Below are 23,063 nucleotides of genomic sequence, written 5' to 3'. Positions count from 1 at the left end.
TTCGGCCTTCTCAACATCCTGTATTACCAATTTACCATTTTCATCCTGTAAAAATCCTACAGAATATTTGTCAGCTTTAGCTAATCTGATTAGTTTCCTGCCATCCCAAGCTGGTGTGGCAGGTCTGGCGGTGGTGCTCTGTGGTGGGGGTGACTTTGCTGGCATCTTGTGAAAGCCCGGAGGCCCCGCATATCCATTGCTTCTATGCGGTGGCCTCCGGGAAACTAGCCGCCGCGGCGGTGCATGCTCAGATTGAGATCTCGGGATGATATCTTGTTGCCGAGATCTCAGTCCGAGCATGCGTCACCACCAGCGGCCATTTTCCCGGAGTCCACAACATCGCAGCAGATTAAGATCTCGGCAATGAGATTTCATCCTGAGATCTCAATCTGAGCATGCAATGCTCCCTGCGGCCATTTTCCCTGAGGCCACCGCATCGCAGCAATGGATGTGCGGGACCTCCGGGATTTCACAAAATGCTGATGGAGCCCCCCGCACCACAGAGCACCACCACTGAACCTGCCACACCTGCTGCACCAGCTTGGGAAGGGAGTGTGATCACCGCCCAACAGCGTCAGACCGGGATCGCCGCAGAATCGCCTAACTCCTGCTGCCACCACATTATTTGTAAGTATTATAACTGGAAAAATATGGTAACTAATTAACATATTTGTTTCTAAAATTCTCTCCTCTTATCTGCAGCAATTTCTCTGCAACCCCTCTCATTCTCTTCCAGCATGGAACGTAGGATTTCAAAAACGACGGGCACAATGTTTTTTCTGCAGCTGATTTAGAGATAATAATGAAGGCATCATTAACCTGTTCTACTCGGTATATCATTTCTGGATATGGCATCTTTTTGTTTTAGCTCTGCCGCTTGCTGTCATGGTAGAAACAAATGATATGAACATGCCGCAGGCACTTTGTTGATGATGTCACAGGGGAGCGGGATAATGATCTGGGCTGCTTTTAGATTTTTTTAGTAATTAATTTGGTTTAATGAAAAGATTTACAATTATCAACTGCTGTTGGTAGGAACAAAAAATCACACAAAAGAGCATTTCTGGGGCAAAGTGATAAAACCAAGGATCTAGTCATATTTCATTATCAAAGTTAACTTTACTAAAAATATTATTTAATGATGATCAGTTCTGGATTAAATATTTCTCAGACATATCAAAACTTTCCCCAGGTCTGCTTGGATGTCAGTTATGCCATGTAGAACGATATATGGTGACTTCATCTACAACCCTTCTTGTTTTATGAGCTCTGGTTTGTAGGGGGTGCTATTGATTATGGTGGACAGTGGGCTAGTTCTGGAAGGCTAACATCACATGAGCATATAGAAAATCTTCCAATATTTAATCCCAAAAAAATTGACAATTTTTTATGTGTCTTGTCTTACATATAAATGCAGTCCGTATGACATCCAATTTTATACATCAGAAGTTATTTAAATTTACAAGACCAAATACAGTTTTCCATTAATAGCAACAGTGTAGCTGTAAAAATTGGATACTATACAGTTGAAGTGTATAGGATTTGATTTTTTTTGCGCACCCATAGACTTGACTGAACAGGTGAAGATAATAATGCATGCTGTGTTTTTTTTCATGCCTAGAGGAAAAATTACATCTGAACCGTACTAACACCATTGAACAACATTGGTTTTACAGAAGCATACAGTCTAGATCACATGAAGTCATTATTGCCCTCTACTCCTCTTTGGTCAGACCTCATCTGGAATACTGTGTCCAGTTTTGGGCGCCATATTTTAAAAAAGACATCAACAAACTGGAGCAAGTTCAGAGAAGAGCGACCAGAATGGTGGTCGGTCTGCAGTCCATGTCCTATGAGGAAAGGTTGCAGGTTTTGGGAATGTTTAGCTTGCAAAAGAGAAGACTGAGAGGAAACTTAATAGCTTTCTACAAAAATCTCAAGGGCTGTCATATTGTAGAAGGATCATCTTTATTCTCATTTGTACAAGGAAAGACTAGAAGCAATGGGATGAAACTGAATGGGAGGAGACACAGATTAGATATTAGAAAAAACTTTTTGACAGTTAGGGTGATCAATGAGAGGAACAGGCTGCCACGAGAGGTGGTGAGTTCTCCTTCAATAGAAGTCTTCAAACGGAGGCTGGACAGACATCTGTCTGGGATGATTTAGTGAATCCTACTTTGAGCAGGTGATTGGACCAGATGACCCAGGAGGACCCTTCCAACTCTACCATTCTATGATTCTATGATTTCAGCCCACCAACCCACTGAACACTTGACTCATCCTAAAAAGTCATTTTTAAACTAAGGCTAACTCCCAACCTAAATTTATGATCAGATCAATTGAACTACAAGGATACCTGAGGAATCTGCTTCAGAGACAGTGAGGGCATCAGGTCTGGGAAATAAAACTTCCACACCACTTATCTAAGCTAATGAAGGATTTAATCTCTGAGCTAAATTTCTTTTTTTAAAATGTCCATTTATTAGGACATGCTTTTGCTCTTTTCTGTGCATATATTTGTGTCCCTTCAGATGCCTTGTTATACCATGCCTGATGAAGAGACCCGAATAGTCTTGAAAGCTTGCTTTCTAACATCACTTATTTCCTTTTTGTTAACCATTAAAAGGTATCATAACTACAAAATTATTTTGTTTCTCCCACTGATTTTAAGGAATCTTTTTTTTTTTAACTGGCTAACAAGGTACCAAGACATTTTGCCTTTACTCCACACCCTCTGGAAAAGTTTACACTAATGGCACCTTATCGGAAGAATTTTTATTAACAAGCGAAACAAGACAGGGATGCCCTCTGTCCCTCCTGGTGTTTGTGCTCATTATTGAACCTTTGGCACAGGCCATTAGGTAAAATGAAAGAATAAAGAGGTGGAGATTTCTGGAAGTTCACATAGCATTTCATTATATGATGACGTGATTTTAACCTTAGCGAAGCCTGAGAATCCACTTAGGGAAGCCCTAGTGAGAGAGACAATCAAACATTTCGGAACCATGTCATACTATAAATTAAATGAAAAATCCAAGATTCTGCCTTTATACACCCCAGATGAGTTTCTACTACATTTACAAAACAATGTTCCTCTTGATTGGCATCAGGACCATGTTACATATACATCATCTTTATATAAATAAAAGTAATTTCCTTAATTGTAGACATTAGAATCTGACCTAAATAATATAGTCTAATATGATATTTCATGGGTGGGACGTGTTGCAGTCATTCAGATGTTCTCATTACCCAAATAATTAGGCCAGGATCACACCCGTTGCTGCCGCCGGCACTCAGGACCGAAGCTGCGGCTGCATGTATTTCTATGCAGCCACAGCTCCAGACCTGAGTGCTGGCGGCAGTGTCGGGTGTTGGTGCAAGAGACTCGTGTGAGTTTCTCGCATCACACAAAAATGTAGTGTGATCCAGGACTTACACTTGTTTCGCACTGTTCCAATCTCCCTCCCAAAACCTTTTTTCTATCAGATTAACAGAATCTTATACACTTTTGTGTGAAGGAACAAAAGACCTCACTTATCTAATAACCTTATGAAAATCCTTAAGAAATTTGGAGGGCTCAACCTCCCTAATGTCCATGATTACTATCTAGCTACCCAAATAGATCAAGTTAGAGCATGGTTGAATGGAAATAATACTTGTAATTGGGTTCAAATTGAATCACAGTGTGCAGCCTCTAAAAATCTAAAAGCTCTATTAAGTGCATCTTTGATTGTTCCAAATAGAAAGATAAATGCTCCTCCTCTGACAGTGTTATCCATCTCCAGCTGGAAAGCATTCCATAAAAAAGGTAATAACACCTCAGCCCCTGTTATGTCCATAACTCTATTGGAAAAGTTAAAACTCAATACGAGATCTTAATATTAAAGATTGGACAAAATGAGTCATTGTACTAGTGAAAGATTTGTATGAAGGTCCTAACCTCCTCTCTTTTGCTTCTTTACATAATAATTTCATAATTCCCAATAAAGAGTTCTATACATATCTCCAAATTCAGCACGCATTAATTTTCTGATATCATAGGGAACAGTTAACTCAGGATTAATATTGACTCTTTCAAATGTTTTTCCAATAAAGTGGGCCTAAAACTTATATGTGATTTAATAGACATGAAAAATGTTTTTATAAAGTTGGTGTCCTTTTTATCGTGGGAAAAATAATTGAATAGAATATTCTCGAGCAGTGAATGAACAAGCTCACTAGTTTTTGCAGTTCACACCTTCAAATGTGCCTCTTATCTTGAGTTCTATATGAAAACAGTTTTAAGATGGTATTAAACCCTAATGAGGCTTCACTTTCTGTTCCCCTCTTTTACTCAAATCTGCTGGCGTAACTGTGGCCATAAAGGTTCTTTAACCCCTTTCCAACATTAGGAGTATATTTACGCCGATGTGGGACTCCCTCCCTTTCATGTTGTCTTCAGCGGTGAGCGCACATCTTTTCTGGGACATGTCAGCTGTTTTGAACAGCTGACATGTGCTCACAATGGCCACGGATGGAATCGCGATCCACCCTCGGCTATTAACCAATTAAATGCCGCTGTCAAACTCTGACAGTGGCATTTAACAAGCGCTTCCAGCAATAGTGCAGGAAATATGCACACCGGTGACCCACTCCACGTGATCTTGGGTCACTCATATGTTGGCATGACAAGCAGAGGTCTCCTGGAGACCTCTATGGTTGGCAGTTCCGGATTGCTCTGAGTGCCACCCAGTGGTCGGCGCTCATAGCAAGTCAGCAATTCTACTCCATAGAGGCGATCTGACCATCGCCTCTATGTAGCAGAGCCAATCGAGCTATGGCAGCTTTTAGTCTCCCATGGAGACTATTGAAGCATGGAAAAAGTTAAAGAAAAATGTTTTTTAAAAAATAAAAAAATAAAAGCTCAAATCCCCCCCTTTTGCCCCATTGAAAATAAAACAATAAAAATAAAACCAAACATACACATATTTGGTATCCCCACATTCAGTATAGCCCGATCTATCAATAAAAAAGGATTGACCTGATCGCTGAACAGCATAGTCATAAAAAAAGTTAAAACGCCAGAATTACGTTTTTTTTGGTTGCCATGACATTGCATTAAAATGCAATAACAGGCGATCAAAAGATTGTATCTGCACTAAAATGGTATCATTAAAACTTCAGCCCGGCACGCAAAAAATAAGCCCTCACCCAACCCGACATCACGAAAAATGGATACGCTATGGGTATCAGAAAATGACACAATTTTTTTTAGCAAAGTTTGGAATTTTTTTCATCACTTATATAAAAAAAGAACCTAAATCTGTTTGTTTGGTGTCTATGTATTCATAATGACCTGGAGAATCATAATGGCAAGTCAGTTTTAGCATTTAGTGAACACAGTAAAAAAGTCCAACAGAAAACAAGTGTGGGATTGCACTTTTTTGGCAATTTTACTGCACATGGAATTTTTCCCATTTTCTAGTACATGACACGGTAAAATCAACAATGTCGTTCAAAAGTATAACTCGTCCCGCAAAAAATAAGCCCTCACATGGCCATATTGACGGAGAAATAAAAAAGTTATGGCTCTGGGAAGGAGGGAAGTGAAAAGCGAAAATGCAAAACCGAAAAAAAGCTCCAGGGGTTAAGGGGTTAATCCACACATTTTGGAGCTGTCCAGTAATCACTTCCACCTGCTCATTTACTTTTCATCTGATCTCTTCTCTAATCCACCAAAAAATAAAACCATCTCCTTTAGCACGACTTTTGTTAGATTTGATTCTTTTCTTTCCAATGGCAGAGTAGTTGCCTCAGATATCCTTCTAGCTACAAATGAAGCGATTACAAGATATTGGAAGTCCCCCGGAATTCCTGCCAATGAAGAGATTATACAATCAATAAGTAAAACTTCTTGCTTTTGAAAAAATGATGGCACACAAAAATAATAAGTTAAGGTTTCAATGTTAATTGGAAGAGTTGGTTGAATCATCCAGAAAATATTGTTCTAATTTAATAGTAGTCATTAATGAATGTAATCCTTGAAATCTGTTGAATACAGCCCTGTATGTTATGTTGTATTTTATTCAATATAGTTTAATCCCTACGTGGACTTCAGTGTTTGTCAGTGTGAAGTATTATATACACTGTAGTTGTTATTTTCTTAAAACTAACTAAAAAGATATTGCTAAAAAAGGTACCAAAACCTTATTTTTATAGAAATATCAGGAAATATCCACCATGTCACCTATATTCTCCATTTACTTTTCTTTCAATATAGTATATTCACTCTATATCTTGACTTTATTGAAGAGGATTTTCATGCTCGAGTGTCGGACTTAGACAGTATTACCAGAGATAATCTGTTAAAGAATGAAATTCTGTTTCAGTCCTACCAATGGCTCCTAGACTACATTGTCCCTTTGATCTCTATTCTTCTTTATGCCATGTTGAAAATTCTCATTTAGTTATTGATGGTCACTTTTTATGTCCTTGCGTTACAGATAGCATGGCCATTTTGGCTAAATGTAATGTATTTTCTAATATTGTGACTCTAGCAAGAGTCATAAAATGTGACAAGAAAAGTACATTATACCAACTGTCATTCACTTATGATCCTTATCTATTGTATTGCTGTGGTCGTTATGTTTGCTCATACGTGTCCTTTTTGCTGTCATTTTGGATCACTTTGTGAAATGTGCAGCTGAAGTCACACAATGGTAATTATTTTGTTCCATAGTTCATTTTTAACCAGCTTGTAGTGGGTGTGTTTATATATTTGGCGAGCCATATAGCTACTGGTGAATTGACTAATTATTGTAAATACAGTATGTGCTTTTGAAGAAATAATGGGCAGCTTAGATGTCTATTACAAAGTGTATAATATTTTAATAAGCTCTCTTTAACTGCAGGATATTGAACCAAACATTCTGCTTGTTGGTCAAAATTCTAAATGGTGTTTTATTTGGGTGGAATAGATTTTTAGTAAAGTCTGAAAATTACATGAAAGTTGTTATGAGCAAACTGGAAAACCAACTGCAGGATCGGGTACCAAAAAGGTTCTTTATAAATATCTATTTTACATCCTAATCAGTATGTAATTAGCTTTATTATAACACGCCCTACACTTCTCACTATCTAACTAATTCCTAATTTTTTTTTAACTTCCTTTCCTGATTTTTTGCTTGAAAAGCATCATAAAAAAAGACATCACAGGAGGCTGGGGCTGAACTTGGAGGAACAGAAACGTCACCAGGTGGTGGTGCTGCAATTACTTACTTGCTTCTTGCACCTCCACTCTCTAAAGATGTCCTGGATCCATGGTGAAAAATGGTGTGGTAGTAGTTATTTCAGCACCAGCACTCTGCTCATGCAGTTTTGTGAAAGTGTTTGCCCTCATACTGATTTCCTGTTTTTTTTGCATGTTTGTCACACTTAAATGTTTCAGATCACCAAACATTTTCTAAATATTAGACAAAAATAACACAAGAGAACACAAGAATGCAATTTTTAAATGAAGGTCTTCATTATTAAGGTAAAAATAAATTGAAACCGACAGGGCCCTGTGTGAAAAAGTGATGTGATTCCCCCCAATTAAAATATAAATTATCTGTAGTTTATCACATGTTTGGGAAGCTGGGTTCAAATTCCCTAGCCACACTCTGGCCTGCTTACTGCCTGTTCTCAATCAAGAAATCACTTAAATAGGACCTGCCTGCCTGACAAAGTGAAGTAGACAAAAAGTTCTTTAAATGCTAGATATCATGCAGCAATCCAAAGAAATTCTGGAACAAATGAGAAGCAAAGTAATTAAGATCTATCAGTCTGGAAAAGGTTATGAAGCTATTTCTATAGCCTTATAACACCAGGAAAGCACAGTTAGAGCCATTATCCACAAAGGGCAAAATATGGAACAGTGGTGATCTTTCCCAGGAATAGCTGATTACTCCAAGAGCGCAGAGCGCAGCTGATTACTCCAAGAGCACAGGAACAATTCATCCAAGAGGTCACAAAAGACCCCACAACAACATCCAAAGAATTGCAGGCCTCAATTCCTCAGTTATGGTCAGTGTTCATGACTCCACCATAAGAAAGATATTGGGAAAAATGGTCTGCATGGCAGAGTCATGACATGAAAACCAATTCTGAGCAATAAGAACATAAAGGCTAGTGAGAGCCAAAGCATCTAGCACTGCACTAAAGCAAATCATCAAGGGATGGTGATAAAAGCTGTGTGAGTGACCCCAATGCTGCTCCCTGATGATGATTCATTTGAGGGTGGTGCTAGATGCTGTGGGGTGGTGCTGGTGTTTCTCACTGCTTCTATCTTCATCTTCTGATGACTTCTTGCTTCACAGTTAGAAGATGCAGCAGTAGAGATAGAAGGTGTGGTAGTAATGAGTGAAGCGCCAGCAGTCTGCTTCTATCACCATGGATCCAGAACATCTTCAGAGAATGGTGATGCCTATTAGCTAAATTAGGTTACTTGCATCTTGTCATTGAATTTTTTAGTGTTTTTTTTAATCTCTTTGGACTCTTGTGTATTTTTTTGTCTCCTTGTGGTATGTTCTGTGATAAAGATGTTTTGTCTGTGATTCTTCCTGATATTTGGCTTTGACAAAATTTTATTGATACAATCATGTGCGGGTTACTGTGCTTTTTTACATGTGGACATTTCCACAAGGAAATTCTTTGGGGAAAATCTGCACATAAATCATTGTGCACGTTGCGGATTTCAAAAATACACTGTAGGTCAGTTTATGTTTCAGAAGAGGAAGAACAGTGGGAAAGCGATACTTGTAGATGCCGTCCTCTTTTCTGGAACCAAAAGGTGTTTAGCTTTTTGGGCAGTTGAAAAGCGCAGCATCAAAAACTCATCATGGGAACTTAACGTTAGTGTCTGAGAGTTGAGATAGAGATTACATTGCTCAGATACTTTAACGCAACCTCATGATCCTTACTCTAGTCACAACTATTGATATTACATTCACTGCTTCTTTATATTATTAGTACAGATGATACTTGTTTCTGTAAAATCACAATGTAATGCATTTCTATAAAAGCATTTCAAAACGTCTTGACCAAAAATTATATTTTGAACTTATTTTTGTATGGCATGAATCATGTAAGGGCAATTTTGGTGCAATGAGAAATTGTTTTTTCCAGACTGGAAATTTATACAAAAGAGAGCTGCGAAGTGCAAAATATGTTGTTCGACACTTATTTCACTGTGTGAATTAGGCCTTAAAGAGAAATTATGTGTCTAATCCTTTATTCTCAAAAATCAGCAGTACATATAAAAATAATACACTTTTTCTCTCCCCTTTTCTTGCATTGATTATTCATGCTCAAACTAACAGCTTAGTTATGTATTCAGTTAGTAGCTGGTACTAACTGAGGTATCAAATCACATCTGATGCCTTTATAAGCCAATGGAGAAGAGAAAAAATGAGCTGAAGGAGACACAACCAGAGACGCAAAGAGATGCTGCTGTAGCTTCTAGTAACTAAAGACTGCAGAAGGAAAAATTGCAAAATATGGGGGATACAAGTATTATGTACATGTACATTTTGAAAAATCATCTGAAAGAGTAGTAAGGCTGAGTGCAGATGGAGTTTTTAGCCCTGCGGATTTTTCCACGCAGAATGGAAGAAATCCGCAGGTCAAATGACCTGCATTTTTCCTGCGGATTTCTTCCATTTTTCCTGCGGTTTTCTTGCGGTTTTTGTGCGGTTTTCCACTGCGGTTCTCCCCTGCGGATTTGGTGACAGGGGAGATGGAAAACCGCACAAAAGAAGTAACATGCTGCGGATTTTGTACCGCAGGAAAACCGAGCGGAAAAATCCGCAGCGTCTGCACAGCAGTTTTTTTTTTCATTGATTTTAAGGCTACTGTACATCACAATGCGGATATGCAACATTTCTGAGCGGTAAAATCCGCTGCGGATCCACTGTAAATCTGCATCGTGAGCACTACATAAAGTTCTCTGCATTATCTTTTAAACAATGTGCAGCTGGGAGTATTCATAGACACTTGTGTATTGTTCGTCTATTTGACATTTCATTTATGGTATAACATGCCCAAGTTTGCTTGATTGCAGGCATTTAAGTACGTAACAATCTAAGGTGCCTATTATACAGTTTAGTGCAGTGCTCACTGAATGTATTGGGGGACACTCACTTGGCAGTGGAATTTAAGGCACACAAGAATGATTTTTCCACTTCAACAGTATATGATGTGTATTATGCAAATCATAAACCACTGTAGGCCATGTTACACATTATAGACCTAACACACAGTCCACTCTCAATTGCGGTTATGTCCGCAGAGTTCATTACCTGATCCTCGTCAGTGCACACAGTCCCCCATGCTCTGGGTTACCTGCTTAGCAGCATTGCAGGTTTCACAGGCTGGCATCACATGGGTCCTGACTTCCAGGAAAGCTGTCTTACTGGGATCATTGACCCGTACAATGACTTGCTTTACAAACTCACATCCACCAATTCCAGACCAACAGAAGGATGGTAGATGCCCCCAACGCAGTTAGTCGTCATTGACTCTGCAGGCACATGCCTCCTCCGTGTGCCTTCCAGGAAACCTGTACTATTTCAGGACCTTCCAACACAGAGACCATGTGATCAATCCACAGTCTCATTATATTGTATGAGACACACCCATTGATGGGAGGTGTTTGGTTAGCCAGACCCGCCTAGCTCTCTGATTAACCCTGCAAGCCCAGCCCCTTATACACTAAGCAAGGCTCGTGGAACTACAGGTCCCAGAGCAACATTTCAGGCTTACAGCGCAGAGGACCTCTGTCTCTGTGACACATATTGGTCATTCACAATAACACAGGTCACTGTCTCACAACAGTCATGGATGAAAATGTTAGCTGGCCACTTCAGAACTCTACAGTGTTTTTTCCATCCATTATTGGGTGCTTCTTGAAGTATGTTTGGATCATTGTCCTGCTGAAATACCCATGAAATATGACAGAAACCCAGCTTTCTGACACTGTGTACTACATTGAAACCCAAAATCCATTGGTAATCTTCAGATTTCATTTCGTAATGCCTTGCACACAGTCAAGGCACACAGTGCCAGAAGCAGCAAAAGAGACCCCAAAACATCTTTGAAGCTCCACCATATTTGACTGTAGGTACTATGTTCTTTTTTTGTAGGCAGCATTCCTTTTTTGGCAAACAGTAGAATGATGTGCTTTACCAAAAAGCTCTATCTTGGTTTCATCTTTCCACAAGATGCTTTCCCAGAAGGATATTGACTTGCATACATTTTGGCAAACTTTAATCTAGCTTTCTAATGTCTCTGTGTCAGCAGTGGGGTCCTCTTGGATCTCCTGTCAAAGCATTTCAGTTAATTCAAATATTGACGTATAATTTGCACTGAAACTGATGCACCCTGAGCCTGCAGGACAGCTTGCATTACTTTGAAACGTGATTGGAACTGCTTTTCCATCATCTGGACTATCCTGCGTTGAAACTTCAATAATTTTTATTTGCCATCCATGTTCAGAGAGATTAACTACATTGCCATGGTTTGTAAACTTCTTGATTATGTTGCGTAAAATAGGCAAAGCAATATCAAGATATCTGGGGATGGACCTCAGACAGTTCTCTTCTTCCTTTTTGTTCTCCATGATTACTGTAGCACACACAGACACAAAATGCAAAGATTCTATCTTCTCCCCTTATCTGGTTTCAGGTCTGATATTTATATTGCCTACACCTGTTATTACATGCCACAAGAGAGTTTTAATGAGCATCACATGCTTGAAACAATTTTTTTTACCCACATGCTTGTAAAGATGCCAACAATTTTGTCCAGCCCCATTTTGGGGGTTTGTGTGAATTAAATCCAATTTGCTGTTTTTCAAAGTTTTTTATATTGCTCTATTGCACACAAAGGAAGTAAACATGGGTATAGCAAAACATGTGTAATTGCAATAATTTTCTGGGAGAAATACTTCATCTTCTAGAACAATTTAAAGTGTGCAACTGACAACACTTTTAACCATGACTGTATCCCATTGCGTAAAGGGGTGATCAAGGATTACAATATTGATGACTTACAGTTGTGCTCAAAAGTAAAGGGGTTTTCAAGGATTACCATATTGCTGACATATAATTGGGCTCAAAAGTTTACATACTCAGCAGAATTTTTGCTTTCTTGGCCTTTTTTTCAGAGAATATGAATAATAACATCAAAACTTTTTCTCCAATCATGGTTAGTAGTTGGGTGAAGCCATTTATTATAAAACTACTATGTTTTCTCTTTTTAAATCATGACAACCCAAACATCCAAATGACCCTGATCAAAAGTTCACATACCCCATTTCTTCCTTGAAGTCTTTTGTGGTTGTTGTGGCTGAGGTTCTTTATTTTCTCACATGGTAAAGCTGCCCACTTTTCTTGGCAAAAAGCCTCCAGTTCCAGTAAATTCATGGGCTGTCTAGTTTGAACTGTGTACTTGAGATCTCCCCAGAGTGGCTTAATGATATTGAGGTCAGGAGACTGAGATGGCCACTCCAAAATCTTCACTTTCTTCTGCTGTAGCCAATGACAGGTCGACTTGGCGTTGTGTTTTGGATTATTGTCATGTTGGAGCTTCAAAGTCCGTCCCATGCTCAGCTTTGAGGCTGATGATTGCAAATTTACCTCCAGTATTTGCTGATAATGTGATCCATTCATCTTTCCTTCAACTTTGACAAATTAGCTGTGCCTTTGTAGCTCACACATCACCAAAATATCAGCGATCCACCTCTGTGCTATACAGTAGGAATGGTGTTCTTTTCATCATGTGCCTTGTCGACCTCTCTCCAAATGTATTGTTTATGGTTGTGGCGAAAAAGTTCAATTTTTGTCTCATTACTCCAAATTAAATTGTTCCAGAAGGTTTGAGGCTTATCTCTGTGCTGTGTTGCGTATTGTAGGTGAGATACTTTGTGGCATTTATGCAGTAATTGCAACTCGACTATGCAGCCCATTTTTCTTCAAGTGCTTCCTTATTGTGCACCTGGAAAGAGCCACATCGATAATTTTCAGAGAGTCCAGTGTTTGAGCTGATGTTGTTTGTATGTCTTTCTTTGCATCCTGAACAATTTTCCTGGCAATTGTGGACAAAATTTTTGCTGGTCTACTTGACCGTGGTCTTGTTTTTACAGAGCCACTGATTTTAAATTTGTTAATCACAGTTTGGACGCTGCTGACTGGCATTATCAATTCCTTGGATATCTTTTTGTATCCATTTCCTGTTTTATACAGTTAAACTACCTTTTCCCGTAGAACCATTGACAATTCTTTTGCTTTCCACATCACTCACAATCCAGAAATGTCAGTGGCTGGATGAAAGATGCAAGAATCTGTCTGGATCCCAGAAACTCAATCAACATTTATGCATACACACTGATTATAAGAAAACAGGCCACAAGTGAGGATCTGTATATTGTGTACTTTATTGCGCACTGCAGCTAAGTTTCCTTGGAAGGAAATGGGAGTGGCTCCTACACTGGGTATGGCGCTGTAACATTCTGGCTCCTACTGTATACACTCTGCACTTCAGTCCTGGTCAACCCCATTAACAACTTATGCATGCAAGCATTTTGGAACCCATCTTGTGTGGTCCTGATTGTCCCGCCTACAATATTCTAGAGTCTTCTCTTGAATCTCTGGTGGCACCACTGAGAAGCTCATTGTCAAGAATATGAGCACATACTACTGACCCATACTGCAGTTTATATGAATCTATGCACACATATATAGGGGTTATTTTTCCTAATTAATTCTTGAATAATTTCAGGCATTAAAGTATAATCAATAAGATCCCCAATCATTTGTATTATTATTTATGAGTGTTTATACTAATATATCCTCATCATATTTGCCATATTGCATTAAAATAAATGAGCATTCTTTTTATTATCCAGTGAAAAGTGTCTCCTGATCTCAGGTATACAAATTTCATGGACGGCAAGGAAGGAAGTAATTTGGATCTAATTGCTCATTTGCATGCTTATTGGCTGCACCAATTTAAGTTACCACTGGCATCCAACTAAAGGTAAAAAAAGCATCTGCTTTATCACTGGCAAAAGATCAATAATGAAATCGGCATTAAGCACTGATAACTTAATTTTTTTAATTTAGCGAATCAATAAAGCTTGTTCTGTTCAGAGCACAACAGCAGTAATATTCTTAATATAAACCGCAATGAGTATTGTGCTTTTTCTGCTTTAATCTTCTATTATAAATTAATTTGTGATTTACAATTATTTTGCTGTATGCTGCCAAACACCAGAACAAACAGTAAAAGTAGAAACTGTGTTTTTGAATACAATTAAGAGAATCCAAATTACTATTCCAAAAGGAGCTATTTAATTTAATGCCAGCCATATTTTCAGGCATTTCCCTCTTCCAAATCTTATCTACTTAGAGGCTGAACTTGGGAGCTGCCAAGCCAGAAAATACTGTTTTCCTTAGATTAGAGCTCATAAGTGCTAAAAAGCATGTATGAAATTGCCTGCATTGGTTCAAGAATGATTAGGATTCATGTATGCATTTTAATCCTTAGGAGCTTATGCATGGACATCGATTCAACAATGTAAGCGACTATTCAAGTCCACATTTTGAAACAACATTAACACAAATTGTAGCTTTTAGATTTTTAAGAAAGTCACGAGCCTGAACCTATGATTCACCTCATAGGCATTGATCAGAAAAGTTGAGGCATATTGCATATTTTGACAAAAAGAAATTATCACTAAAACAAACAAAAAAAACAGATTTTTCCACTTCAACCAAGGCAAATTCTACAAGAAACCTTCACAGGTACTGTAATGCTGCTATTCAAGAAGGTTGGAAGGCAAACTTCGATGGATGAAATTTAGGCTCCAGCAATATGCTTAAGACTGTGAAAAATCACCATTGCACAGGCCAATAATTGACTAAATGAGTGTCCATAAAACACCTGATCAGCTGATGAACAAGAAAAATGCTCTTTCAGGCTAGTTTCAGACTAGCGTTTTTTGCTAAGCCCAGCCCCCTGCCCGCCTCCTTCGGTCATCTCCGCCTAGTATTGCACACGACTGCATGCGATCTGCACACCCTATCTTTAGAATAGGGTGTGCAGACCGTGCGCTGACCGTGCACTAGTAGAATGCTGCGTGCGCTGTGCCCTTTTGATGGTGCGCGCCGAACGCACCATGTTGCATTTTTGTGTGCTCGGAGATGGGGTCTGCAGGTCGCATGCAGCTGTGTGCGATACTAGGCGGAGATGACCGGAGGGGGTGGGGCTTAGCGGCAGCATGCACTGCTGAAAAAAACGCTAGTCTGAAACTAGCCTTAGCAAAACGCTTGAATTGTTTGGGTCATCGCTGTTGGAATAAAGTTTTGTTGAGTTAGAGTACTTTCACATTGCTTTCTTACCAATGTTCAGTGTTTCTGTCGGGGCTTGAGTCCTAACCCCCAGCAAAATGAGATTTGGGCATATGCGCCGACGGGGTCATTCACTATAATGGTCATTTTGTGCTCTGTTGTGCTTCGTTTTCAAGCGTATATGCCTACAAGAGGCTGTCAACCAAAAGTAGTCCACTAAAAATCAGTGTGTCCTCGTGATAATATGTAGACAATATGGAAACTGAATAATTGTATTAACAGTTTGCATTGGCCAGTAGAGAAGAGCCTTAACTAATTGTGGCTGTGAAATCACAGCTTACAATTGAGTAGGTGACCTAAAAGGCAGAAATATATGTTTTGTCCAAGGCAGTACACATAAATCTCCCATAGTCAAACACCAATTATCTTCATACAGTATGCTTGAATACAAAGTGCATTAGGGTGCAAAAAGTGTGGAAGATAGTATTAAGTTAAAGATCATTTACACTTGCCGACGTTTGGCCGAAAATTACTGCCAGCCTGTAAGGCTGGGGTCATAATGCGTTATGGCAGTCCGTTTAATGGACGCGTTACACCGCGGTATAACTCGGTATAATGCAGTCCGTTAATGCTGCCATTGACCCCCATTATGTGGCACATCACAACGCATGCCGTAAAGCGGCACACGTTCGCAATGTGCCGTCATTCACTGACGGAGCCTCGGACGCGGGCTGCAGCGTCTGATGCTCCGTCACCGCTAGTGCAGATGAATCATCAGCGCTAGTGGTATAGCATAACACATATTGCGTTATGCTATAGTGTGGCACCCCTGAGGGTTCAGTTGCCACAGAGGTACTGCACCTCCTCCTGAGGTGTGGTACCCCACCATTCAGGTAAGGTGGAGACACCTGACCACACTCAAACACCTGCATCCCACACAACATAGTAGTGTAGCAAAGCACCTTTGGTGGCTCCCTGCTTGGAACACGAAGAGTGCTGGGAGGTGGGTGGAGCTTAGTCTGCACCAAAGAGAGCGGGAGATTATTAGGACTAAGTCAGTCTGACTAGGAGTCTGTGAGAGAAGATCCCCTGAGTGGGATGGATGGAAGGAGGTGCTGAAGCAGTCTTCAGTGACCTGAGACTGCTGGCACGGGAAAGAGATATAGAAAGCCTAATGCTCCATAAGAAAGAAAGATTTGTACGGAACGTAAGGAGAAGAAGAGAACTAAGGACTAGGGCTAGAGCAGAGCCCTTCCTTAAGTTTTAAGCGCATGGCCGGGGTGCGGTCCCCGAGGTTGTATGGATACTAATGTTCCTGCAGCAGACACCGGAGGAATAGAAGTTGTCACCACTTTACTCCCACATGAGACGTGGGGGCACAACAGCAATGTGAGTGAGCCGGGACTTGGTAAAAGGAGTCCCTGAAACAGGCTACAGCTGTCTGCTGTACAAGTAGAGTTCTAAAGAACATCTGAAAGGAGGAACTTCAGTGTAACTCAGTACTGTGAGTACCTCAAACAAGCACTATTGAGGAGACATTCAGAGAAGGCACATGTTGGCAGAGTGTTGGAACAGAGTACTTCATCATGCCTGGAAGTTGACTGAGCCCCTGACCTGGAGGACACAGCACCGAGGCGGGCACCTGTATGCACAGCAGACTGTGAGTAAAGCTTTGGAACTACATGCCCTGGTGTCCTCTGCTTATTCCTGCGCCAACTCACTCAGCACTGCTACATCTCAGTGCTTAACACCACACCGTTCTCCTCTCCTCACTACCTCTCCATCTACACTGCCCTGGGACTACAGCCCTACCTGTGGAGGGCCACAACATCATTGCTGCCCCACACCATCTGTCCCAGAGGATCTGTCTGCAGCATCGGCTTAACAGCTTCATTGCCGAACACCACAGGTGGCGTCACGAATCATCCACTTATAAACTTTAATCATCAGCCACACTATTCCTTTTACATGGACGCCCAGGGCCACGGACCGGGTCACCGCTACCGTGACACTTCCCATTGAAATCAACGGGCCCGGCTCCGAGTACCCCACGACTCTGGCACGGGGGCGCTCCAATAGCGTTAATGCAGCCCATCAATGCTATGCGTTGAACGGGCTGTGTTAACGCAATGTGAACCTGGCCTTACATGTATGCTGATACTGTAAATGGTCATTTAATAGACTGCACATCGTAAGTGTGTTCTGACTATCTAAACAAAGAACAATCATTAATACATTGTTCTGTGTGCTTAGGCTGTCATTGTTCAGGGTGGAATATGTCCTGTTTACTCAAGAATGATGATTTTAACCCCTTAAAGTGCTATTCACAAGTTGTCTCTTGAACAGCTCAGATCTATGCAGTCTACATACAGTCTTACTGCTTGGTTTCCTCCTTGAGTGATAGTTCTAGTGAATAATAGACCTGTGATATTAGTTGAATTATAAAGCTCAGCACAAGTTCTGCTGTAGCAGATTATTCCAGCAGTGGTGTGTTTTGAAGTATACACTGTTATTAAAATATTTACATATAAAGGTAACAGGGCATTTGAACAATCACAAAGCTTAGGAAAGTGAGTGCCGGGGCAGTATAGCAGAGATGACAGTGCTATGAAAGTGGGAGAGCTGATGCAAGGGCTCGTAACGTGACACAGCCAAACTCAGTTGCACTGCCCCATATTGACTCATGCAGGAGGTTAGACCAGGAGATCAGAGTTGCATCGTTACTAAGCTATGGTAGAAGCATATTGTTCTTTCACTTGCATGATGCAGCCTGCTTATGACTGAGTAACATCGTGCGAGGAGAAGAATTACATGTCCCCTGTGAAAACTAAGGGCTTATTCATCTCTGAGGCCAGTATTATGTTCTGTGTCCACTTCAAAATTTGATAAAAGGTCCTTTTTTAAAGGCAGATTCGAGCTATGTAACATAGGTGGCATCTGTCCATTCAACTTACAAAACATTTCTCTACAGTAGATGAACAAGCCTTTGGCGCATTGTCAGATGATTGGCAGCCAGTTTACATTCTTCCTAAGAATGCCTTGCCAGATAATCATGCAGTATAAATGTACCTTTACTGTAAGGGATCAGGCTCTGAGGAATTATGTAGAAAGGGGGAGGACAGAAAAGAATTACATTAAAGTATGTGAAAAAACGGTCTGCAAAAATAGTTTATTTAGGACAACTAAAATTGGATGTTTAGAATGAATCTGTGATATTACTCTTACATCTTTATGTAGATTAATAATTAGATATATAATCATCAGGCAATCCACCCCTCTACATCTCTGCTCCAATGATATTCCAAGAAAACATACATGGGTACAAGCTGTTAGTGATTTGTGATATCCAATTAGACTGACATGCACACCGCAGCTCTAGCTGTAAAAAGGATGATAGGCCCATCAGTTATGGTGGAGGAGCCCAAAGTTAATAGAAGATGGGTGTGTGGTCAAACAACATGGTAAGTTCCAGCACTGAGAGTGCCATGGCCAGCAGCATCTCTCAAAAGCCAATGTTTTTGCTGCCTAAGTGATGCCAGGAGAGAGCAAAAGTGTCCAGTGTGTTTTGATAATAATGATTTTCCTTCATCAGGGATATCACTGGATTCTAGAGTGTCTCTTTTTATAGTACTGTAGTGTTAGGCAACACATTCTATATGTGGGTATCTGACATATTGTGTAGCACTTGGGTCACACATTGAGTCAGTGTAAACATTTATGCCATTGATAATATGTTTTGAGGGAGCTGATACGCTCTTATTTCCCCCTTCTATCCGGGAGCAAGTAGATTCGTATCATACACTCATACTCCATATTTCTTTTGTTAATGAAAGAGCTGGTGTTTTTTAATTCATCAAGATAAATCAAACAATATAATATCATAAATAATATTAGCCTTAATCTTAAATAGCACACACAGATATCAGGGGTGAAATATATGCCAATGCTGTGCTGTGGAGAAGCTTGTGTTTGAGTGATAATTTTTTCATCGTCCGTGATGGTTATGTATAATTTATGGAAGTAATATTGAAATAAGGGAGCTATTTCAGAAGCAATTGTGGATAGGGAGCCTTCTACCTTTCATTGACCCAAGCCCTTCCTACACCCCACGCATAATGTCATCAAGGGTATCTGCTCTGTTTCCTTACATAAAACGCTAACATCAGAGATGACCAGCATAATACATTATATTCTGAGTGCTGGATTTTTTTTTACATACATGATGCTTTCCTTACATGCTTAAAAATGTATTCCTGAACAAACAGTGCAGACACCTAGAGACACTTGCATAGAATTCATGTCACTTGTGTCAGCGTAACAGAGTTATATTGTAACTTAACACTAGAACTACTGATGGAGTCATTTTGACTCCTTTCGTTTTTTATTTCTCTTCTGTGACTACATTTTTCAGAATTCCGGCTTGAAACTCGGTGACTTTTCCTCAAATATGATGTGAAAAAAGATTTTGTGAGAATAAATAATTTTGGTGAAAAATTTGCGCGTTTTTTTTCAAAATTTACCAAGAACTACTGAAGGGAGTCATTTTGACTCCCTACTATATTTTGAGGTCCTTTTGTCACTAAATGTTGCTATAAAGTTTTGTGCATAATTTTTTCACTCTGTCTTATTTACCCTGATGTTCATATAGATGTAGTTCAATTTACATGTCAACTTTTCACATTTTCCTTGTGTTTTACCTGCTTGTATTACTGTGTAATACTGAACAAAATAGCTTGTTTACTCTAGGCTCTTATCTTATGCTAATGAAGGGTGGTGTTTTTCTAAGGTCCTGGCAGGAGACAGTATTCTGGATAGTAACTTTACTTTCAGTTCAGCTGAAGAGACAAAGAGAACAGACGCAGACATAGGAGCTCTGAAGACTCATACAGGTATGAATTGTTATGAAATAGTTTAGCTGTCTGTCAACTGATTCAGCCCACCTACTTTTGAAGGTGGCAGAACAGTTATTATTTCTTTTAGTTTTCATTTCATTTCTATTTTTCAGCAGGGAACTATATAGAATTATGGAATTTGTGAGGAATATGGAGAGAAGACGTTTGATAAAGCCTCAGGATATTCTGGCTACTTTGCAATCCATACCGGAGGATGAATCCGAATCCGAATTGCAGGAACATGTACAGTATTTGATTCTGACAGTGATGAAGATTTCATTCCTCAGAACATATCAAGTGAATCTGAAGACTCAGAAGGAACAAATCCAGAAGGTAAGTAGTTATGTGTATTTATTTGTTCTTCCACACACTGAGTTAGGGCCTGTGCACACTAGCAGAATTCTGGCTGAATGGCTTCCCTTATCTAGGCAAAGATGACACACGCCGTGCTGAGGACCGTTTAGCTGACCATGTGGTAATGAAGGTATTGGACCCGTTTTTGAAAAAAGGTCGCAATGTTACAACCGATAATTATCTTACTTCAGTAAAATTAGCTAAACAGCTAAAAAGCAAAGGAACAACCATCGTGGGAACACTGAACAAGATAAGGCGAGAAGTGCCTAAAGAAATAAAATCCATGAAAGAGGAATTGTACAACACTAAAGTGTTTAGAAATGAAGACAATTTTACACTTACAGTATATCAAGGAAAGCCCAACAAAAATGTTGTCATTTTGAGTTCCGTCCATCCAGATGTTGTTGTTGCGTCTGATTCCGCTAAAAAAACTCCAGAAACGGTAAAGTTTTACAATGAAACAAAATATGGAGTAGATGTAGTGGATCAGATGGCACGAAAATATACCACACGAACATGCACAAGGAGATGGCCTGTTCATGCATTTGAAAATGCCTTAGACTTTGCGGGTATAAATGCATGGATAATATTCAAGGAGATTACCCACCAAAAAATGTCACGCAAGTAGAGTTGAGCGATACCGTCCGATACTTCAAAGTATCGGATCGGAATGGATCGGCCGATCTTAAAAAAAAGTATCGGTATCGCCGATTCCGATACCGGAAGTCCCATTCAAGTCTATGGGACTTCCGGTATCGGAATAAGAAAAATCCTGTTTTTCCCTTGTACAGCCTCTCTGGGGTCTGTATGGGCCTTTCGGGGGGCTGTGCCGGCCTGCCAGGGGGTCTGTGCAGGCTCCGGTGGTCTGTGCCGGCCTGCCGGGGGGCTGTGCAGGCTCCGGTGGGCTGTGCCGGCCTGCCGGGGGGCTGTGCCGGTCTGCCGGGGGGCTGTGCAGGCTTCGGGGGGCTGTGCCCGCCTGCCGGGGGGCTGTGCAGGCTTCGGGGGTCTGTGCAGGCATCGTCTGATGGGACTACAAGTCCCATCGGGCGATGCCTGCTACCATGACAGTGATTGACACATTAGCCAATGATGGGACAGTAGTAGTCCCATCATCCGGCTAATGTGTTGAATGTAAAAAAAAAAAAAATTACATGCTACATACATGCTACATACATACAACATGCATACTACATACATGCTACATTCACACTACATACTACATACATGCTACATTCATACTACATACATACTACATATATACTACATGCATGCAACATGCATACTACATATATACTACATGCAACATACATACTACATATATACTACATGCAACATACATACTACATATATACTACATGCATGCAACATGCATACTACATATATACTACATGCTACATACATACTACATATATACTACATACATACTGCATGCTACATACATACTACATGCTACATACATACCACATACATACTACATACATACTACATGCTACATATATACTACATATATACTACATGCTACATACATACTACATATATGCTACATACATACTACATACATACTACATGCTACATACATACTACATATATACTACATACATACTACATACATACTACATGCATGCTACATACCTACTACATGCTACATACATACCACATACATACTACATACATACTACATGCTACATACATACTACATATATACTACATGCATGCTACATACATACTACATGCTACATACATAACACATACATACTACATACATACTACATGCTACATATATACTACATATATACTACATGCTACATACATACTACATATATGCTACATACATACTACATACATACTACATGCTACATACATACTACATATATACTACATACATACTACATACATACTACATGCATGCTACATACATACTACATGCTACATACATACCACATACATACTACATACATACTACATGCTACATACATACTACATATATGCTACATACATACTGCATGCTACATGCATGCTACATACATACTACATACATACTACATGCTACATACATACCACATATATACTACATACAATACATTCATACAATACATACATAGACATACAGTACATGTAACATAGAGTAACATACTTACCAATACTTGTCACATTGTTCCCCGAAGCCATTGTCTTTTACGGAATAAATATTAACATAACAAACCACAAAAATACTCACCCATGATCCGAAGCAGTCCACGAGTGTGTCCCACGACGATCTTGGGTAGAGAACTGCAGCATCAGCTGTTGCTGCCGTTCTCTACGGGCTGCAGGAATCCAATGACGGAAGGTAGGTATCCTTCCGCACTGTATTCCTCCGCCACTTAAAAAAAAAAAAGTCCCTAGTCTCACTTTATGCCATTGCTGCGTGGGAATTTCCCACACAGCAATGGCATAAAGTGAGACT

General features: G+C 39.9%; 1 protein-coding gene across 1 annotated transcript in view; it reads left to right on the top strand.

The window, feature by feature from the left end:
• The window catches only part of TMEM132E (transmembrane protein 132E), an 861,007-nt gene that overhangs the window by 206,682 nt on the left and 631,262 nt on the right, over nucleotides 1-23,063 (top strand). The window lies entirely within an intron of this gene.

This window comes from Dendrobates tinctorius, unplaced genomic scaffold (genome assembly GCF_039654945.1).
Source record: "Dendrobates tinctorius isolate UK_male_01 unplaced genomic scaffold, ASM3965494v1 ptg000263l, whole genome shotgun sequence".
NCBI lineage: Eukaryota > Metazoa > Chordata > Amphibia > Anura > Dendrobatidae > Dendrobates > Dendrobates tinctorius.
This window is presented reverse-complemented; position numbering and strand designations above follow the sequence as displayed.